The 23,544-nt window shown below is 41.4% G+C and overlaps 1 long non-coding RNA gene across 1 annotated transcript in view; it reads right to left on the reverse strand.

Moving 5' to 3' along the window:
• Nucleotides 1-20,389, reverse strand: part of LOC134298786 (uncharacterized) — a 38,349-nt gene extending 17,960 nt beyond the window's left edge. Inside the window, exons 1-2 of the long non-coding RNA XR_010005867.1 lie at nt 20,206-20,389; nt 13,248-13,359 (exon numbers count right to left, since the gene is read on the reverse strand). This is a non-coding gene — a long non-coding RNA (uncharacterized LOC134298786). The remainder of the gene's footprint in view (nt 1-13,247; nt 13,360-20,205) is intronic.
• Between the last annotated feature and the right edge of the window lie 3,155 nt (nt 20,390-23,544).

A 23,544-nucleotide genomic window follows, 5' to 3' on the forward strand; every position in this document is an offset into this window, starting at 1 on the left:
CAGTTGCACTGTGGCATGATGGACTGCCAGGGAGAGTCCAAAATTTGTCACCTCCAGAAAAATATTTGGGACAGATATTGCAACTGTTTTTCTTGTTCTCCAGTTTGAAAGACTCAGAAAAATAATAAAAACTTGATGAGTTAATTTTTCTGTGAAAACAAGAGCAATAGTGCCCTTGGCTGTGTTACTTGTGTTCCAAAAGGCATTTGGCACAGTTTGCCCATCACAGCGTTTTCACCAGGGCAGCTGATCCTGTGAGAAATTATGCTGCAATAAGATTCCAACGACTTCTGAGTCTAGACTGTGATATTGATCATGGATTGAATAGCAGGATGGAAGAAGAAGAAGAAGAAAGTGGCTTCAGCTGTATGTATGCCATTGAAGCTATTCCATAGCCGTGCAATACTTCACAAACAGAAATGTGCCACTTGCAAGCTTTGTGTGCTTCTTTCTTACATCAGAGTGAGGAACTGTTCTTTTTTGTACTTAGCTCAAGGGACCAATTGCCTCTTGACAAGAACAGCAGAAGTGGTGCCAAAATGGTTGGAGCCATCCCAGTGCTGGAACGCAGGCTCCTTTCATTGACACACTCAATGTTCTCATTGGTGTCATTTACCTTTCTGTTGGCTTCAGCTTATGATGGCTCTCAGAATTATCCTGTTATGAACACACCTGCTTAGGTCTTTTCAAACTATTTAATGGAGTCAATCCACCTATAATGTTGTTTTCCTCTTTTCCACGGCTTTCCACTTTCCATTATCATCTTTTCCAGTGAGTTGTGTTGTCTCATTCTATTTAGTCACTTGGTTATGAATTTGTGGACACCTCCCTGCTCATACACACAACTGATGTTCCCTATTGCAACCAGGCTTTCTAGAGTCTTTATGAGCACCAGTGAGCCTTTTCCATAGGTCTAATTGTAGTGGTTGGGGATAATATTTGGACAGGGAAGTTGTACTATCAGGTTTAACCACTCATCCCAAAACATCTCCCAAATGCCTCCTTCTCAGGTCACTGTAATCAAAAATATTTCAGTTGGCACATCTAGCATTGAGGAAGAGAACAATTTTCAAGGTATCACAGCACTCAATAAGAAGAGGAATAGCCTTAAGATGTGATAGTTTGTGACTTACAAGTCAATAGTGTGTTGAATTTGCTTTGTGTTTTGATGTGAACTTTAACAGAGATATCCAAGGCACTGGAGACTATTCCCCAAATAGTTTCAGACTTTTCCATTCCAGGCTGAAACCTGGAGTGGATTTGTCACCTTACTGACATTCTACTGATATTGATGCCAGTGGTTACCATTATGTAAAACATATTTATAGGGAAGAGTTGTTGTTCTTGCTAATTCATTTATTTCCAGCCTTTCCGCCACCTACATGACTATCTGGTAGCCATCATTTAAAATTCCCACAATGTACTAGAGTGACAGCATGTGAAAGACACTGTGGAGAAAAAAAAAACACATCCTGTCACCAGGGTAGGTTGGATCAAACCTGAATCCCACTGCTAATGTCAACGTGAGGTAAGTCTAAGGGCTCTTCCAGACTGGCCCTACATCCCAGGATCTTCTCCCAGGTTTACTATTATATCCAGATTATCTGGCAGTGGGGACTCATATAATCCAGTTTAAAGCAGAAAACCTGGGATCAGATCCCGGGATATAGGGCCTGTCTGGAAGGGCCCTAAGACTGACCCATTATATTCTGCTATCTGAGGCAAAGGACAAAATGGTGCTCCCTCTCTCCTTCCCCACACCCAACCCATCAGATAGGAGCTTGTAAAATAGCAAATTGAATTGTATATCCACACTTGCCACAAGACAATGTCCTTTACTGGACCTGAGGGCAACAGTCTTGCTTATTTATAGGCCAGGAACCTGTCCATCTTATGATGTCTCACCACCAACCCTAACATCTGCTTCTTGAAGTAGCCTATCTCATTCTGCTTCAGTTACCAAAAGCTGTAGTACTTGTCTACATTTTATGAAACTTTGGATAGATTTCCAGAGTGAAAAAATGTTTGGAGGTCATGGCCCAACTTGACCAACTAAAGGCTCACACTAATGAGTTTCTCCTATATTTCAGGGGGGGAAATGATGAAGAGGAGATATTATTGAAACTGTAGGGATGGTGCACAAAGAATGCACATGGGTAACACTGAATATCTTCAGGTTATCAAATTATAATTCTCAGTGTCGTTTCCTCTTTACTGGAGTTTGCATTATTATATGTTACATGTCCATCCAATCCTTCCTTCAAGATGCTCATGAAGACAGACATCGCTCTCTTCCACTGTTTTATCTGCACCACAACCCTGTGAAGTATGTTAGGCTGGGAAGAAACTGACTCATCCATATCCAGTGAGTTTCCTCAAGAAGCACAGTTTGCAACAGTGGTCCCTAGCCTAGTCCATGCAATACTCTAACGATAACTCACTACATATTGCAACCTCTCTATTTTCTTTTACACTGCAAATATCCTTTGGGTGAGGCAGTGGTGTACCTAGTTTTAGAAATCAAGAAAACACACAATCCTCTTTTTAAAAGATGGGAATGAATACCGAGTGAGGGAATATCTGGAAGGAACAAAATAAGGGTGTTTCCCTGCCAGATAAGAATTCTGCCTCCCCAATGAAATTTCTCTTCAGTTCCCAATTGCAATAACTTTAAACTTCAGTGGAGCATTTAGAAATACAAGTTGGACATACAGAAGAAATGGGCAAACGTTACCAAAATAGTAAATATAAGAGTTCTAGGTACAAATGCTCAGCAATGATAGACATTAGAGGTCTGAACTAAAAATTATTATTAGGAGGAGACAGAATTCTTATCTGGAAGGAACATGTGCTCATTCCTCCCCTCCCAGCTTAAGACAATCCTTGCTGATGGCACAATCAGAAATATTGCTCAGAGATGAGAAATCTCTCCATCATCATTTCCAATGTCCGTTACGGATATATTTGCATTCTGGAAAGTCAGAAAGCATCACTACCAAACTATGCTGATCAGTCAAAGTCTAAAAAGAAAACATCCTTTTTATGGCAGCTGATACTACAGGTTGTACATCCTGCAAAAGTATTAGTCAGTCATGATAATTTGCTACTATCCAGGATACCATATATACTCATGTAAAAGTTGGCATTTCTGTGTCGATGGCAGATTTGGGAGGCATGTAATTATGGATTTTGATATGACCTGTAGATAAGTCAGAGCAAATTCCATGGAGAGAAGAAAGGTCCAGTACCGCCGCAAGAAGCCAGCCACCACTGGCCATCACTGCCACTGTTTTCCCATCTAAACATTGAAAAAGGACTTTTGCCACTCTTCTCACAGAAGAGGGTGATTCCTTTAAAAAAAGATAAAACATAAGGTACAGTATTAACAATGATCAGAAAAGGACCATCCTCTTCACTGAATAGAGTGGCAACAGGTGAGAGCTTAATTCATGTTTGGAGAACGTAAGATAAGCATCAATTCTTTTTATTCTTTCAGCACTCCTTGGAGGAGAAATGCCATAAAGGCACTGCCCAGACATTTAAAAGGCCAGAAGTGGTGCCACAGCAGAAAGAGTAGAAGAGGTCAGTACATTTTAAAGTTCTCCCACACCAAGGACTAAGTTGCTGCTTTTCACCACTCTGCTCAGAAAAAAGGATGGTTTCAAGTCCAGCACTTAACACTGACTTATGGATAAGTTGATCCAGGTTTTGGGAAAAAGTGAATATTACCCTCCACAACAATAGAAAAGGGAAACTTCTATGTGTACTAACAGGATGCCATTGACCACTGGATAGCAGGGGCATTTTTATTTATCTTAATCCATAAACAGATTGGGGGGAAGATTTTGAACTGGCCATTAAAAAAAATTGGTCAGGAATACAATCAGAATTTCCCCTTAGTAATAGTGGCAACAGGTCATTCCATCTCAATCCAGCAATGATCCCACTCCAGGTGACAATTCAAATTATAACATTGCTAGCCATGGTCCTGTACATTGTCCCCAATAGGTTCAGTACCTTGAATAACTCATTTAAAACAACTAAAATCTGAAGTGATTCATATTCCACTGACATGCAAACTAATCCTGAATAGACCATAACTTTCTAAGATTGTATCTCTTTTCTGTTTCTGACCAGATGTTTAGCCAGCAAGGAGGAAGGTAAATAGCACTTAGTACATTACTGGGCCTTTCAAATGTATCACAGTATTTTGAACTGATTAATTAAATGTGCTAAACTTAAGAGTGCCTTTTATATCTGTTCTCTGAAACCTTACCTAGCTTGAAGTCATGCTTCCTCAATGCACTACATACCAAAGTTGGACAAATATAGCCTCAGCAAAACATGTGCAAAGGAAATGCATCTGTATCAATTCAAGAGAAGCCTCTCAAAGACCATAGGAAGAAGAATGGAATTTGTCTTCCTTGAGGCTGTATCACGGGGAGGGCTTGCTGTCCTCTTGTGATCAACCAGCAACCTTCCTCACCCCAGATCTTTGTTCTCAGTTCCCAGAAGAAGGGAAAAAACATTTCCTGTTTGCCCCCAAGGGTTTGACCTTACACTTGGTACTATCAAAACTCATTCCAATTCTATGACTCGGCTTCCCAAGATCAACAAATTCCTTCTTTGCAGTGAAGTAATGGGCAGACATGGTCATGAATTTGTTGCCAACTCCCTCCATTTAGGAATGGACATGAATCATCTTGAGTTATTTGACATTCCATGGTACCCTTTCCAGCCTGCATTGTGGCATCTTGCTGTCTGTTTTTCAACTGATAACCTACATGGGATGGGACTTGTGAGTAGGTGGCCCTGCCCTCCCACAAAGAGATTGGGCAGAATGGCCTTTTGATCTCTTCTGATTCTACCGTGCCATCTAAAATTCCAGGATTTGGACTGATAACCTATTACTCTCCCTCTTAACTATACATTAACTGTGCTTCCTGTTCTGTTTATGCCCTGGAGGTACATTGACCCTGAATCTGCTCCAACAAAGAAAAGAGAAAGCTACTGTTCATTTCGTTTCATTTTCCTTTTAGCCCACCTATGGAATCCAACATGGAACCCAAAGGCAGAATTCATTGCAACAGTTAAGAATATATAACCTAGAGTCACACATTTAAGACTAGTTATATTCCTGATCCTATGTATTCACTGTTTGGAGAAATATATAGGGACTGTAATGGATTACATTAGATTTTATACATGTTTTCTATTTATAGTATTAGATTGTATGGGTAAAGGTAAAGGTTTTTTCCCTGACATTAATTCCAGTCATGTCTGACTCTGGGGGTTGGTGCTCATCTCCATTTCTAAGCCAAAGAGCCGGCGTTGTCCGTAGACACCTCCAAGGTCATGTGGCCAGCATGATTGCATGGAGTGCCGTTACCTTCCCGCCGGAGCGGTACCTATTGATCTACTCACATTGGCATGTTTTCGAACGGCTAGGTTGGCAGAAGCTGGAGCTAACACCGGGCGCTCACTCCGCTCCCGGGATTTGAACCTGTGACCTTTTGGTCTGCAAGTTCAGCAGCTCAGTGCTTTAACACACTTCGCCATCAGGGCTCCTATTCGATTGTATACAAGTCATTATATGCACATGCATGCTGGATCACCCTACAATGTATGACATGTTCAACTGCCAACACTTGCTTGTTAAGACATGTTGGTGGACTTAAACACGGAATTTTTTATTATTATTATTATTATTATTATTATTATTATTATTATTATTATTATTATTGTTGTCATAATGGAGGTCAACATTGTCTTTCAACTTCTGTGTTGATCAAAGTTCATCGACCAGGGCTTGTAGTATTTTCTGCAATATTCTGCTCTCAATGGTCATTCAGTGGCTATAAAAAGTGTAATGAGTGATCGTTTGTCTATGACTTTTAACCAGGTGCAGACTGATGGCATCATCCACCAAGTTCTGTATTCACATACTAAAAACTCTGTTCAATGTTCATTGTAGTTTGCCCTCCACATTCATTGTGGTTAGGGGCACATGACCCCCATGCAAGTGAAACACTGTGAATACAAAAATTGTTATTGTTTACCTGGGATAATATATCTCTAGGAATTTCTAAGTCTTCCAGCCTGACCATATGGTTGACTTCTACTGAAAGCCGATCATGTAATTTCATTTTAGGACCAAGAGATCCCTAAACACTATTCTTTCTAGAAAATTCAAGGTTCTCCAGCATGACCAGAGGAATAGTCACACTGGAGAACAAATCCATGAATAATAAAATTGGCAAAAGTCAAATTCACAGACGTGGAAGGGAAAACTGTACATATCAAATCCAACCCCAGCTTTCCCATAATACTCATGTGATTGCCTTGTTCCTGTTGTAGCTTCTCCATCTAAACTACTAAAGACATATGTTTTTAGGATAACAATGTGGAGGGAGTAAATAAAGGTAATGTATAATTGTTTTAGTTCCACAGTGTAAATGAAATGAATCAACAAATAGTTGTAAAATAATATGAGTTTCATAAAAAGAAAACTATGCATACTGTACAGACTAAACCCAGGAACAAGTCCCATTTAGTTCATCATAGCTCACTTCTGAATAGATAGGCATATCATTACATTGCTAATGTCAATGAAACATTTTTCTTTAAGATAAATCCTCTCAAAGTAAATCTCTCCCACTGCTCAACCTCTGTAAGTTGCAGTTTGTTTCCTAGGAAGTAATGCAGCCCTGGTGTTATCCCTAAATATGGTTTCTGGTCCTTGGAGCTTCAGCCAGATAAGAACACCAAATGGGAGATCACAAAGGTTTATTTTAATGGCAGCAAACAAAAGTGGGGCCCCAAGATCATAAAACAAACTGAAACATGTGGCATAAACATATGCTTAGGTACCACAAAGACACATACACACTCACAATTAATAAATCAAAAGAAAGGTACGAAGAAAGGAGAACCTGTAAAACTAAGGACTAAAATATGAAGCTTACACAGATCTCAAAAACCAATACAGATGGAGCTGAAGTGGGGAAGAGAAAGTATTTTCACATCAAGAATGCCTCCAGGCAATTACGAAATCAGATTGAAAGAGAAACTCAAATCCATTGACAGGGGGAATCTGTGAAACAGATTGATTGAGGGGCAGAATGGCAAAGAGTTTTTGGGGTGTTCTCATTCAAAGGAGGATTCCCTTCAAGGCATTGCTCTCAGCTTCCCTGTGTGTATTGTGTTTTATTTTAGCTTGCTAAAAAGAAGCTATTGGGGTCACAGAGTCTGATGGAGCAGTGCAAATCTCCAAATAGCTGAAGCCCCTCTTCCTTTGTTCTTGCCTACTGACCCTGCTAGAAAGGCCAGGACGCTGCCCCTTTCTCTCTTCCCTTCTACAGCTGAAGCATAGGCTCCCTCCTGCTGAGCCAAGTGAGTGCAAAGTGCTTTGAAGTCTGCTTCTGGGCTGAAGCAAGAAATACTTCACCCACAGTCAGGAGAAGGAAGAAGAGCCAGCTGGATGTAATGGTTTGAGCATTGGGTTCTGGAGATGTGGCTTCGATTCTCCACTCAGCCACGGAAACCCTCTGGGTTCCTTGGGCAAGCCATACACTCTCAGAAAACCCCATGATAGTCTCCCCAGGGTGTCCATAAGTCTGAAATGTCTTGAAGGCACACAACAGCAACATAGCCTGCCTTTTTTTTCGTGTCAGGAGCAACCTGAGTCGCTTCTGGTGTGAAAGAATTGGCCGTCTGCAAGGACGTTGCCCAGGGGATGCCTGGATGTTTTGATGTTTTTACCATCCTTGTGGGAGGCTTCTCTCATGTTCCCGCATGGAGCTGGAGCTGATAGAGGGAGCTCATCCATGCTCTCACCGGGTTGCATGATAGCCATGTTTAAATATTTGAAAGGATATCATATTGAGGAGGTACCACCTTGACGCCCGGATATTTTGATGTTTTACCATCCTTCACTCATGTCCCCGCATGGAGCTGGAGCTGATAGAGCTGATAGAGGGAGCTCATCCACACTCTCCCCGGGTGGGATTCGGACCTGGCAGCCTTCAGGTCAGCAACCCAACCTTCAAGTTACAAGGCTTTAATCCTCCTCGCCACCGGAGGCTCCATAGCTTGGCTGTTAGTGGCTTTTTAGATTATGTTGGTCTAAAGAATGGAGCAAAAGCAAGCAGAAGAAATCTTAGCAAGGCAAGCTGAAGAACACTCAAGGAACTATGTACCCATTTCAAAGGAAACCTATTTGATCGTTAGTTCTGGTACTAATGTGTGGGTGAGAATAACATTGGTCATCAAATTTCTAAAATCTTGAGTCAAAAACAGAACAAAAACAGATTTTAAAATTTAAAAATAAATTTTAAAATATGCGTGTTAGATTAGAATATGTTTAGAAATGCATACACTCAACGCTGCATCCATGGATTCTTCAGCCACCGATTCCATTATCCATGGCTTGAAAATATTTCCCCCACAAGAATCCAAAAGCAAACCTTGTTTTTGCTGTTTTATATGAGGAATAGCATGTTACTGTACCACTGCATAAAATGGCACTTGAGTATCTGTGAATTTTGTTATCCACAGGGTTCTGGGAACCAAACCACAACTGTGATGGCACGCTCAAGCCTTTGGGAGAACTATGGTGTCTGACTTTACTTGGGAGCTATCTGTATACTGTATGTCAAGATCAAGACCCTTAACATGCAGAAGCACTTTAGGCAAGATGAAAGTACTGAAAACAGGAAGAACAAAGGGCTAACACCTCCCAGGACGATTGTAAAATAGCTTAAAACAGGACATTACAAATGGAGAATTTTCTGAATGCAGTCATCTTTCTGGAATCCTGGAAAGTCTTTTGCCTTTGATGCAGAGCGATCAACTTTGTGAAACTTGGGCTGACCACAAGCGTCTGTTGTCACTGAGACTGATGGTATATGAAGGGTTTATAGTGCTAAGGATGCCTGTTTGAATTGCTAAGGCCTAGGATTTCCAGACAATATTCAGGCCTCTAAAATCTGTAGCTCTATTTCAGAAAGAAAAAAGGACCTAGCAAGAAAGCTCTGTTTAGTCAAAAGGGCTAAACCAACTAAGACTGGCCTCTAAGGGTTTTTTTTAAGCTCCACCCAAAAACTAATACAAATGAAGGCATCTACACTATTGGGGAACCTAAACAGAGGAAACTGAAGTAAAGGAGAGGAAAGGCAGAGCCAAGACTTCACAACAGCAGATACCAAGTGCCCAATGCATCCTTGAAAAAAAAAAATCTTAAATGTGAGAAAACACATTTGGAAAAGTATACGTATAAAAATGTATTTTAGCCTCTCTTTTTTTTAAAAAAAATGGCAGATTAATGCAGAACCTATGGGCCAGTCAAGATTTACAAGTGAACTTTTGAAAAATAAGGACAAGAAGTGAATACGTCTGTCCACCCTTACTAATAATTGCTACTGTATGTAATACGTATCTTCCATTTTCAGTCATATTGACAATCAGACTAAAGTTCTAATTAGAACCGGTTAGTCCAAGAACTAATTTGAAATTTTGGTCAAATACTGTCTGCTGCTTACAAAATTATTATATGATCATGAACCAGTATGGTGTCTTGCAAGAAGGGGCTGCTCCAGTAGGTCTGATGGCAATTTCGCCCCAGGGGTCTACAAGGGCCACATGGGCTACTAAAATATCTCCTGGCTGCTCAGAATTTAGCATCAAGCAATGACCAGAAGTCCACATATGGTTTTTTAGAAATCAGTGGGTATTTTCCCCATATTAAACAGTATAAGAACTAAAACTTATTTAAAAGGTTAATTGCCTCTTCCAGGAGGCCCCCCAAGGGTGTTGTTATGACCGTTTACCCTTCCGGCTTCTCTTTTTCTGACTGTTATAAAGTTGAAATGATTATTCCACAAGATCCTGCATGGAAATTACAGAACACAACTTTACACTTACACAGTTTTGTGATGGTTGTGTAATGCTGCCTCTTTAGTGAACTGTAACACTGCAGAACAGTATGCAACAGATCCAAAAGTATATGTACATGTGCATGCACAATGTGCTTCTATGTACAATACACACCCTTAAGCAAAGTTCCCACAGGCTTGTCTCCACTTCATAAATGTTCATTGTAAGACAGTATCACATATTCAGCATCAGATAAAAATGCCCAACTGCTTCAGAAGAGGAGACACTGCAAGACTCGCAAAGCATTGTGCATGTGGATGTGTTTATGTGCAGAGAGGAAGATGACCACATGTGTATGTGTGTGCAATATGATACAATACGATCCTCATATTCACAGGGGATACGATCCTGGACTTAGCATGGATACATGAAATGGCAGATAATAGTGAACATAATTTTGTTTGTTAATCTCAGAAAGAGTAGATCCATTGAATGAACTGTTTGAGGATAAAATCAACACATAGATAAATCACATTGCTTCAATGGATTTACTCCGGTCATGAGTATTGGTAGGATTTATGTCATTAATAAATCATAAGGATGAAAAGTGAGGCAAATTCCATTCTCCTCCCAAATAATAATTGGGCACACTACCTTGAAGCAGCAAGGTAGGCAAACCACCAACATCAGGTGTGTAGGGGCAATCTCTTGTTTCTCTGCCTACGAAAGAAAGACAGCATTTGTTCCTCACTTGTTTGCTTGTTTCTGTTGCCTCTCTCCATGTCATCCCAAGGTCAGGAGCGTATGTTGCTGCAACCCCCCGCCCTCCGAAATATAACATGAATGGCTTCGGGTCCCTCTTAAATGTCACAAAGGGAAGCAGAAGCCTCCTGAACAATATAGACAGGATCTGTTATTGAGACAGAAGGGGGGTTGGAATTAAAGCGAGAGGAACAAGAGAACCAAAGAAATATGGAAGTTGCCCGAAGCATGCAAACCATAGGGAGACATCCAGACATCCGCTTGTCTGAAAAGCCAGCCAATGTCATGAGAAAACGCCATCTTGGCAGGGGGTGGAGAGAGTAGGTAATATTGCTACCTCCCTATTTGCATTTGCCTGCATAAAGCTCTAAATCTAGCCAACTTTAAAAAAGATTACAGCAGTTCATTGTCAAGACAGAAAAACGAGGTCATACATCCAATCAGATTAATTTAGAAGTATGCCCTGCAGTTGATTATGTTAATTTGGTCAGTAATATTTTTTTTCATTCATGCCTGTCACTGAATGAGGATAGCTAAGCCCTCTTGTCACTTTGGAAGACTTCTTTGGATAAAAGTGTCAGCATTAGTTCCTGAGCTCGAGCATTCAGCACATACGCACCAGCAGAAATATTTATTTTGGGTTGTAATGATGGGATTACGCTGGATCTGAAATAATGCTTAATGCATTCATACTACTTTACTCCATTCAGTTCTGGGTGCCTCACTTTAAGAAGGATATAGAGAATTTGAAGCAAGGAGGACAATAAGAGACACGAAGAACTAAACCTATGAGGAAAGGTTGAAGAAGCTGGGCATGTTGAGCATGGTGAAGAGAAGGCTAAGGAGTGTCATGGTCTTTAAATACCTCAAAGATTAGTCACAGAGATGAGGAGGCAGGTTTGTTCTCTGCAGCCTTGGAGGTTAGGACCAAATGTAATGGTCTGAAGTTACAGGAGAGTAGATTGTGATTGAACATTAGAAGCAATGCCTTGATGCCAAGAGTCATTCAGTAGTGGAATCCCTTGCTTGGAGAGGTGATGAGGTCTCCTTCTCTGAACATCTTCAAAAAGATGCTGGATACTTATCTGCTCTTGTGGAAAGTTCTTAACCTGCTGCCAAATGAATGAACTTTCCTAGCTTCCCTGGGAAGGGAGTCCCAAAGTGTGGGAGAGATGGCCTTCTGCATTCCCACCAACCATGCCATAGGGTAGAGAGAAGTGACACTCCTACAGACTTCAAAGCTCAGGCTGGCTCATAAGGAACATACAGTCCTCCAAATAGCCTAGGGTTGAACCACATAGAGCAGTGGTTCTCAACCTGTGGGTCCCCAGATGTTTTGGCCTTCAACTCCCAGAAATCCTAACAGCTGGCAAACTGGTTGGGATTTCTGGGAGTTGTAGGCCAAAACACCTGGCTACTCATAGGTTGAGAACCACTGACATAGAGTTTTATAAGCCCAAACCAACATATTGAATCATGCCCACCAAAATACTGGCTGCCTATGGAGCAGTTGAAACAAAGGAGTTGTTTGCTCCTTCTTTATCCCACCAAGGCAATGACTGAATCCCACTAATGGCATATGGTACACTGGGTGAGATTCATTGTGTGTGCACATATGTACTTTGCATACTGGCAATGTTGTTTATTTTTAATAATCGGTAGTAAGGCCAGATTCTTGTGGTCATATCACTGCCCGCTGACCCTGAAACAATTCAAGTGCCCCGTGTTGTTTTGAAGAAGGGGGTGGTGGTAAAATAATGCACCCGGGAAGCTCCAGCTTGACCCTAAAGTGCCACCTATTTAATGGCTGCCTGAAAGTGTCATTAAAATCTATGAGCGGCAATAAAAGACCAATGAACAAGTTCAAAGTAATTGCTTCCCCAGCCCATATGCCGGCCATATCCGATGTCCCTGGAAAAGCTCCTTGCAGGCAAAAGTTGGGGGCCCCATGCTGATTCGCTCACTATGGTAGCACTTTGCGAGGCAGATGTTCCCAGGAACTGTGGCCTGGGAAGGATCAAGGAAGGTGGGAACAGCTGCTCCTGTCATTAAAAGTGGCAACAGTCGGTTGCAATAATAGATGGCACATCATCGGCACATGAGCACATCAGTTTGTAACTGAAGGACCGGGGAAGCTGATGACAGAGTTGTGCTACAAAAGCAACGATGGAACGCAATAGCCAGGCAATTGTTATTCTGCTAATAACCTTATAAGGGGATCAAAAGTATTTTTCTCTTCATTGATTGATTGGCTTGTTTGGAAAGCCAGCACTTCCCTGCAATTAGAGAATTTACAGAGCCAGGGCAACCCTGCTGTTCCTGAAACCTAATAATTGGATGCAAAAGCAGCTCTTTGGGAATCATTATTTCAGAATGAAATATTCTCTGGTGTTATTTCTTTTTAAAGTCAAAGGCAGCTATTACACTGAGGCAGAAACATTTGCAATACTTTTATTTGTGCAAATATTCAGGGGCTGTTGCTTTTTAACCTATGCAATGCTCTTGTTTCTGCCAGTTGTTACTTTCATTTTTAAAGTTAGGATCAGTCATGTATTTGAGCACACCTAGTTGCAGATCACATAAAGAAAAGTATTATGTCAAGTTTTGCCAACCTGTTAATATCACTGAGAAGGGCCATCTGCCAGGAGTGCTTTGATTGTGTTTTTCCTGCATGGCAGGGGGTGGAATTGGTTGATCCATGTAGTCTCTTCCAACTCTATGATTCTGTGAAGGCAAAGGACAGCAATGTCCAACCAGTCAGGAATTGCATAAGGAACGGAATGGTATCACAAGTCACTCAGAGGATGACGTGTGTGTTTGTGTCTTCAAGTTGCCTGTCATTTTATGGTGATCCCATTAATTCTATAAGCTTTTCTTAGGTTCCCCGTCTACAGCCCCTTTCACACAGCTGTATAAAATCCACATTTAACTGGTTTATATGACAGTGAGGACTCAGATAATCCAGTTCAAAGCAGATATTTTGTTTTATCTGCTGTGTTATTCTGGGTTATATGGTTGTGTGGAAGAGCCCTTCACTGCCATATAAAATCCAGATTATCTGCTTTGAACTGGATTATCCAGTTCAAAGTAGATAATATGGATTTTATTTGGCAATGTAGGTGGGCTATTAGGCTGGATTTACATTGCCCTATATCCCAGGATTTGATTCCAGATTATCTTCTTATCCATGATTATCTAGCAGTGTAGACTCAATATAATCCAGTTCAAAGAAAATACGGGATTTGATACTTAGATATAGGGTAGTGTAGATCCAACCTGGGATAGGGATTACTCAAAGGTGGTTTTTGCAGTTTCTCCTGAAATATAGCCCACAGAACTTGATATTCATTGGTGGTCTGTCATCCAAATACTAGCCATGCAAGCTAGTACAGTAGTCTCTCGCTTATCCAACCTTCACTTATCCAACATTCTGTATTATCCAACACAGTCTGCTTTTTAGTAGTCAGTGTTTTTGTAGTCAATGTTTTCAATACATTGTGATATGTTGGTGTTACATTCGTAAATATAGTCATGACTACATAATGTTACCATGTATTAAACTGCTTTTTCTGTTGGTTTGTTCTAAAACATGATGTTTTGGTGCTTAATTTGTAAAATCATAACTTAATTTGACGTTTAATAGGCTTTTCCTTAATTCCTCCTTATTATCCAACATTTTCGCTTATCCAACATTCTACCAGCCCATTTATGTTGGATAAGCGAGACTCTACTATACTTGGAAGTCCTAACCAGGAAGTCAATGGATGGTGACGGCATACAAATGAATGAATAACTCAACATTCATTAAGATGGTATAAAATGGTGGTGTTGTTGAGATTCAAAGACTGGTTCCTTGAAGCTCTAATCCAACACTTAGACCACTGCACCACATTTGTTTGCTAAAAAAACTACACCTGACACATTACTTGTAGGTAGCTTCATGCTGACCCTCACTTGAGTATTCAGGAAAGGTCTATCACATTCAGAGTGGTCAGATAATTGAATTCATTCAGATCCATCTTAAGGCCGTACCCCGTGTCCTCTAACAACTGATAAATCGTTTGATGGCTGGAGAAGGCAAAGGGGGAAGGGGGAGTAACACACACCGGCCGGCTGATGACAAGGATGTGTCACAGACTGTCTCCCTTGCTCCCGTGCCCTTTGTACTGAAAGATTCTTGTGACCTTTGGTGGCATTTGTAAGGAGCCATTTTCTCTGGACGGCTCCCTGGCTCTATTGATTTCTGCAAAGGATTAATCTTAGACAAACAGGGCATATAATTTATGTAAACTGTGCAGGTAATTAAATCCCCCTTCCACCAAAGGTCAGGAGTGGAATATTTAAGATTTCATTTTAGCCAAAGAGAAAGAGGACAAAAGCAAGAAAGTTTGGGCGGTCATATCAATTAAAAGGATGGGCCCTTACGGATAACTGCAGGGGCTTAAATGCTGCTCTGAAGGGGAGAATGGATTGCTCTAAAGGCCAAAGTCTGGGCAGCCAGAGCATGGACTGGGGAAAGCAAGCAAGTGGAAATGCAGAAGCTTTTACTCTAACTGGTCCTCAATAGCAAAGCTATGTGGAAGGATATGGCTGGTGGATCTACCAAATAATGCAGTTTAACTGCATTGAACTGGATTACATGAATCTACACTGCTGTAAAATCCAGTTCAATGCAGTTAAACTGCAGTGCATTCTGAAAATGCATTATAGGGCCATTCCATGCCAAGTGTTATATTTTGTGCATTTATGCATTTTGCTTTTTGCATCCTCATGGTCCTGCTAGTTATTGCATGCCTATTGGGCGTGGCCTCTATGGCGATGGGGATGCTGGTTTCAATGTGATATTTAACATACTTTGACCCGAGTAAATTGATACTCAATGGTAACATTGTAAAACAAAAACATATCAGTCTTGTAGAGCAAAATTCTACACCGGGGAGCCCTTGGTGGCACAGCGTATTAAAGCACTGAACTGCTGAACTTGCAGACCAAAAGGTTGCAGGTTTGAATCCGGGGAGCGGAGTAAGCCCCCACTGTTAGCCCCAGCTTCTGTCAACCTAGCAGTTTGAAAACATGCAAATGTGAGTAGATCAATAGGTACCGCTCTGGTGGGAAGGTAACGGCACTCCATGCAGTCATGCCGGACACATGATCTTGGAGGCGTCTATGAACAACACCGGGTCTTCAGCTTAGAAACAGAGACGAGCACCAACCCCCAGAGTCGGACACGACTGGACTTAATGTCAGGGAAAAAACCTTTATCTTTATCTAGAGCAAATTTTCTCTTTCAGATGATACTATTTACAAGCATATTCAGGCACTCTTTTTAAATAATTGGCTTTGAACTTCGGTGGATTTTACCATTTGCGCTGAAAGTGCCAAACTTGAAGAGATCCTGCAGGGCAGTTATAGATGCTGGGTAGTTGCAAATTTGGCAGGATTATGTCCAGCACAAACATAATGCTTGGTCAAAATTTCAAGTCCATATCTTTGTTTGCATGAAAATTGTTGCAGTTGGAATATATTTCAATGCACACTTTGAGTCAACCTGTTTGACTGGATTTTTCATCCATAATGTTAAAATTAATTTCATTGGAATCAGCAAAAAAAAAACAACTGTATGGGATTTCAATTTAGTAGCCATTTTTATACATTTAGTTTCAATTTTATTAGACCTCAAAAATAGCATTTTGTAAAATGTTGTGCACATGCTGACTGAAGACTCTTCAGGTAAGTGGGTCTAGATCAGCAACCATTGAAATTAAAGATCTCAAATTTTGGGAAACCTGGTTTAACACCTGACTGGCACTACAGCTAAAATTTGAACAAAATTGGAGATATGATGGTGGGATGGTTTAGACCACTTGGCATGGAATGACCCTATATACAGTGTAGATCCAGCCTATGTTTTTGCTGAATAAGTCACCTGGCTGAATAAGTAATTTCAGCAGGAATAATATGGTGGCTGGTGGCTTCCATGTCAGTTGGTGGTAAAAGTGTTCCAGGTTTTACTCTGAATTTTAAAGGAATTGTCCAAGACTTATTTTGGTGATAGTTTCAACGCCTTGGATGCTGTTGTTGTGTGCCTTCAAGTTGTATCTGCCTTATGCAGAAACCTTCCTGGGACATTCTTGGCAGAATTCATTCAGAGAAGGTTTGCCTTTGCCTCCTTCTGGAGCCAAGATTGTGTGACTCACTCAAGATCATTCAAGGGGTTTCCATAGTTGAGCAGGGATTCAGACACTGGTCCCCCAGGCTGTAGTTCAAGAACTACACCACACACTGTTCCTTTTGGATGTCCATGTCATCCACACCTTCTTGGATATATGTTCTGTTTTCTTCATAGAGCACATATTTAAAGGAAATTACAAAGAGCTTTTACTGAAATCCAGTGGTTGTTTACTAAGATGAAGGAGAGTGCACATACCCTTTTTTTTTTTTTTTGGAGTGGGGGGTGCCAATCACTACCAAAAAAAAAAAACCCTATGGGGAAAACAGGAGGAGGTCTTTCAGCAGAGTTTCAAGGGAGCATATTCCCATTATCAATAATTAAGCAAGGTCAATATTGATGGCGCATGGAAGCATTTTAGCATGTATTATTTATACGGTGATTCGTAATGATCGTTTCATGCTCATGCGGAGAGTGCTTGTCATGGTGTAATTTTTAATCAGGGTGTTTGCTTGGTATGGGAGACAAACTCTGTCTTCTTGCGAAATATCCTCTGTCTTGTCCTTCCTTCCTTCCTTCCTTCCTTCCTTCCTTCCTTCCTTCCTTCCTTCCTTCCTTCCTTCCTTCCTTCCTTCCTTCCTTCCGTTTGTCATGATATTCCCTCCTGTCTCCTCCATTTGTCTCCATTAAAGTCCTCTATTTTGTTATCTCAATCCTGAAATCAATCAAACATTGTGCATAGGTAGCTCATATTTGCCAAAAAGCAAACCAAGTTGTATCTTCACTGTATAATTAATGCAATTTGATGCCACGTTAACTGCCATGGCTCTATGCTATGGAATCATGGGGATATATGGCTTTTACAAGACCTTTAACCATCTCTACCAAAGAGTAGAGGCTAGTGCCTCACAAAACTATGCATGCAAAGATGTATCTTGAGCTTGCAATAATTGCACTTTTGGTGTCTTGGTTCAGTGGGTGCAATGTTGACATTTAGCAAAAGGGTTGCCTAATACAATGTATACATATCTTTATGTGCAGAGGTTAATAGTGTACAGCCCTAATGTAAGAACTTGGCCACATCATATTCCAGTTCTAAAACTATGGTAAAATATGCTCACAAATGCACAGATGGAAAACCAATATGGATTGGAATGGATCTGCCATCCACAACTCTCACAATATCTTTGTGAGTGTTGGGGATCCAAATCCAGAGAGCAGTCCTACTGTTCCAGAAATGGATTTCCACTGCTAGCTAAGTGAGGCATAAATATATAACTTGGAAGGAGTGTTGCTCCCAGTAGTTTTATGCCAAAACTCTTCCGGTAATTCAATTACTTCCTTCTTGAATTTGAAAAATGCTTCTTCTAAACAGTGTCTAACTTAGCTGTGATCTTTGCCTTGAGCTTCAGGGAATCCATTGAGAGAAGCACTGAAATCTCTACGCTGCTAGGCTCCAGATTTGTTTTATTGCCAATTAGATTGAAAGTAAATACAAACATAAGACAAAGATGTACTCACTTCCTACTCCTGTTTACTCTGGCAGCTGATCACAGGATCTGTGCCATGACAGTACCAAGCAAGGAGGGAGAAACATTTTCTTGGAAAAGGATAAGCTTTGGAACAAGCAGAAAATGCATAAACTCGGGCAGGTTGGCAGTTCAAATTCGGGGAGCGGGGTGAGCTCTAGCTGTTATCCCCAGCTTCTGCCAACCTAGCAGTTTGAAAACATGTAAATGTGAGTAGATCAATAGGTACCACTCTGGCAGGAATGTAACGGCACTCCATGCAGTCATGCCGGCCACATGACCTTGGAGGTGTCTACGGACAACGCCGGCTCTTTGGCTTAGAAATGGAGATGAGCACCAACCCCCAGAGTTGGACACAACTAGACTTAATGTCAGGGGGAAACCTTTACCTTTAGCTATTTAAAGCAACTGCTCCTGATTTGAGGATTAGGGTTCAGCACTTTGGAAAGCTAAAATTTGTACTGGATTCACCACTGACATGATCGCAATTGGAATTATATGCATGTTTTTTGATTGCATCTCTGTTCGGTGGGATAGTGGCACTAATGTGGAGGGTTGATTCCATAAGCAGGATTTGGAAGAGTGGTGTGGATTGGAGCCTCAGGTGGGAGAACATCTGTGCCTGCACAACAACTACAGCAAAGGAGATTCCACCTGAATGTTGGGAAGAACCTCCTGACCATAAGAGCTGTTCAACAGTGGAATTCACTGCCTCCGAATCTGGTAGAAGCCTCTTTGGAGGCTTTGAAATAGAGGTTGGATGGGTATCTGTCAAGGGTGCTTTGATTGTGCTTTTTCTGCATGCCATGAGGTTGGACCGGATGGTCCCTGGGGCCTCTTCCAACCCTATGATTCTATGATCCTCTGACTTGGCAGTGGTGGCGCAATAGGTTATAAACCCTTGTGCCATTGCACTGCTGACATGAAGGTTGGCTGAACTGCTGTTCTGAATGTTAGCAGTTTGAATTCGCAAGACAGGATGAGCTCCCATCTGTAAGCTCCAGCTTCTGTCAACCTAGCAGTTCGAAAACATGCAAATGTGAGTAGGTAAATAGGTACCGCTTCAGTGGAAAAAGGCAAAAAGATGCTCCAAGCAATCTTGCTGGCCACACAACCAGGAAGTAACAATGGCCCATGCTCTTCTTTGGCTTGAAAATGGAGAAAAAAAGCACCTCCCCAGAGCTAGAGAGGAGTACCGCCTCCAGAAGCCAGAAATGAAAGGAGAAGCCTCTGCCTTTGTTTGTGTCTGTCAGTCCCATTGTATATGATTGTAAAGGCATTGAATGTTGCCTATGTATGTAAATGCTATATTCCACCTTGAGTCTCCTAGGGCTGAAGGGCAGAATATATATATAAAGTGTAGGATTATAATTATTATTATTATTATTGTTATTGTCTTAAGATCTTATTTATGTATATATTTACTTTATGTTTATCCCACCTCGAGGGATAAAACAGCAGATATGTTGCCATACAATTAAAACAGAGTTAAATGCATTGCAATATGAATATTAAAAACTTCAATGAAATAGTTTGTATTATGGAACAAAAAACTAAAATACATTTAAAACTACAATTAAAAACTACAGCACCCCTCCAAAAAAAAGTCCCTTCCAAATCTTGCTGATGTCCATTTGATTCTCCCAAATGCCTAAACCAACAGTCATTCATTTTTTTAAAAAAAGAAGAATTCAGATGACATCCCAGTCGTGCTGGCTGATTAATGACAGGCGACTGTGCTTGCAGTGGCTTGCATCAGCCAGAATGGGAGTGATTCTATTACACTGCATTAATCTACTTTTGCCAGGCCCTCCCTGGTTCCACACTTGCTTCCTGGCTGCTGTTACACACACACACACATCTCCTTCTTACATCTCTCTCTTTCTTCATCTCCTTTCCTCTCTTTTTCTCTGTCTCTTTCTTCCCTCTTGCTCTGGCTTGGCTTGGCTGGCGTCTGAGCTCAGCTTTCTTCCCAAAAACGCTACCGCAGTGCAGTGCTGGGGATTACAAATCAGCTCATTAAAGCCAGGCAGCCACTCAGCTGGATGCAGATTTACTGACCTCCTGGATTGATGGAGGCCGGGCACCGCAGGAGGAGCCCTAGGAATGGGGAGAGAAGGGGCGTTAGAGAATGGGTGGAGAAGAGGTCCTATTAAACAGTATCCATCAACCTGATCACATTTATAAGCTAATAAAAAAAGAGGTTTAAATGGAGTTCATTAGGATTGGCTCCTTCCAGCCGTACCAGCTGGCTTACATGAAATATTAATAGAAACAAAGCCAGTCTCTGTTTTGGGAGGAAAAGATGACACGGTTATTGTTAATATAATGCCTTGCCCATGCTCCAATGTGGCATTGCCCATTTCTCAGGCAGCTCAGGGCCCTTCCACACAGACATATAACTCAGAATAGAAAAGCAGTATTTCTTATCGTATCAAAAGAAAATTGAGAACATACTGCAAGTCACTTCTGCTGTGAGAGAATAGGCCATCTACAAAGATGTTGCCCAGGGGATGCCCAGATGTGTTATCATCCTTTGGGAGGCTTCTCTTATGTCCCTGCATGGGAAGCTGGGGCTGACAGACAGGAGCTCTCCTCCTCTTGACCTGACCTTCAGGTCAGCAGTTCAGCTGCCACAAGGGTTTAACCCATTGTACCACCGCAGCTCCCACAATATCAGTTTTGAACTGGATTATCTAAGTCCACACTGCCATATAATCCAGTTCAATGTGGGTTTTATACAGCTGTGTGGAAGGAGCCTCCATCTCTTGTTCTTAAACAAGATATGACTAGGCGTGGATGCCAATCCTGAAGGAGTCTGGGTCAGGAACAGGCATGGTGGTGTACATATTCTGTAGGAAAATCTAAGCCATGTACTTTGAGGCAGGCATATAGTTGGGTTCCAATTTGTTGTTGCCTGCCTTAAAGTAGTATCTGAGCCATGGTGACGCTAAGGTGAATGTGTCACAAGGGTTTGTGGGGTTGTGAATATGTGATTTGCCCAAGATCAGCCAGTGTGTTTACATGGCTCAGTGGAGTTTCGAAACCCTTTCTCCAGAGTCATGCCCAATGCCCAACCCACTATACCATGCTGGCTCTTAACATGACCATGTGTACATTTTTATTTTCCATAACATCTCCTCTTTTTAAAAACTAACACTTCTGTCAAGGCTGATATTTTAAATGTCCACTACTACTTTACCCATTGCTCACTCATTCATAGCTGTGTTGCTGACTCCACCAAGATTAGGAGAAAGGATAGAAGGTGGCCCAGTAAAACTTTCAGAAGAAGAGAGAAAGAGCCGTTTGGGGGTGAAGAGGGAAGGGGGACCGCTCTGGAGAGGAAAGGACAGATACCCAAGTGAGGGAAGCTTTTGAATGATAGAATCATAGAGTTGGAAGAAAAACTCAGGGGTGTTCCTTCCAACTCCCAGTCATGGCAGGAACATACACAATCAAAGCACTCCTGGCAGATGGCCATCCAATCTCTCTTTAGAACCTCCAGAGAAGGAGACTCCGCCACACTCCGAGGCAGTACGTTTCATAGTTGAACAGCTGTATTTGTCAGGACATTTTTGGTAACGTTTATGTGGATTCTATGATTCTATCCTTTCAAATACTGAAACTTGGCTAAATGTCACTCCCTAACCTTCTTTTCTTGAGGCTAATAGGTTAAACCCTTGTGCCGGCTGAACTGCCAACCTGAAGGTTGGGTTGCTGACCTGAAGGTTGCCAGTTCAAATCCACGAGAGGGGTGAATTCCCATCTATCAGCACTAGCTTGCGAGGACATGAGAAAAGCCTCCCAGCCACATGGTAACTCATCCGGGGTCTCCTGGGCAATGTCTCTGTAGACAGCCAATTCTCTCACACCTGTAATGAATTGCAGTATGTTCTCTTCTGACACAATAAAACATTGAGGCTAAACATATTTGGCTCCTCATAGGGCATTGTTTCAGGGCACTCACCATTTTGGTCACTCTCCTCTGGATGTGTTCCAGCCTGTCAATATCCTTCTTGAATGGTGTCACCACATGGAGTCATGCTTGAAAACCTAGAAAATACCTAGAGCGAATGTATTTTGTCAGAAATGAATAATTACACCACAGATACTTCTCCTGTGGATGCGGGATGTGTGTATCATACTGTATAGATGTATAAAAAGCCAAGGAAACCTCACTGATTCCGAGATTCTTGGGAAGAATTCTAATTCACGACACTCTGAAATTTTGATCTATAACATGTGATAGACCATGAAACTGAGGATAAAAGTGGAAACTGCATCTGTTTTTACAGTTACATTTTCTAGTAAAGGGAAGCTGGAAAAAGTGTATATCCTTTCCCTACATTTCCCAAATGTATTCAAGTGCAAGGTTCTTGTAGGTCTTGCACTGGATTACATTTGTTCTGAAACATCCAATTAATGCAAATGTTCTTTCTGCTTTCAAGAAGTAATGATGGAAAGGAAGGTGGTTTTTATTCTTGAGCCACTTAGCCAAGGAGAATTGCATCAGTCCTTCCCATCCCTTACCTTTGGTTGTGCTATTATGTGCACTTAAATTGATGTACGTTTGTCTGGTAGGGTTTTCTTGGCAAGATTTCTTCAATTGAGGTTTGCCATTGCCTTCCTCAAAGGCTGAGAGGGTTTGAATTGCTCAGGATCACTCAATGGATGAGTAAGGATTTGAACCACAGTCTCCTGGAATCCTAACTAACTCTCAAATCACTACACCAGGCTGGCTCTTCCCAACTTAACATTTTGGTCATGTCTAACTTCACACATTTAAGTTACACGGCCACAGATATACTATTTTATATCTCAGGGCAGTTTGAGGAACACTCTTCTAAAGGCAACTCAGATTTTCAGAAAGTGGAACCGATTTCCTAAAAGCAATTATGCAACCTGACATTTGTGCCTTGGAGTCTGAGACGACAAAAGATGTGCTATTCTGACCAGGAATCCCTCTGGGTCAGAAAAAAATATAAATGTGATTTATTGAAGCCATCCCGAAACCATTGATTGTTGTCTAGCAGCCACAGTTGTTAAACGCTAGCCTTAAGGTGGAAGAATTGCACACCTGTCTCTTTAGAGAGAGAACATATATTAGTTTTTTCCCCTCTTTGGTTTGGACCCATTTCTGCAGTCACTGCGGCAAAAACAGACCTTTTCCAGACTTTTGAATCCACATATTTGACATTTTTTTAAAGTCTG

Source organism: Anolis carolinensis, chromosome 4 (assembly GCF_035594765.1).
Source record: "Anolis carolinensis isolate JA03-04 chromosome 4, rAnoCar3.1.pri, whole genome shotgun sequence".
Lineage (NCBI taxonomy): Eukaryota > Metazoa > Chordata > Lepidosauria > Squamata > Dactyloidae > Anolis > Anolis carolinensis.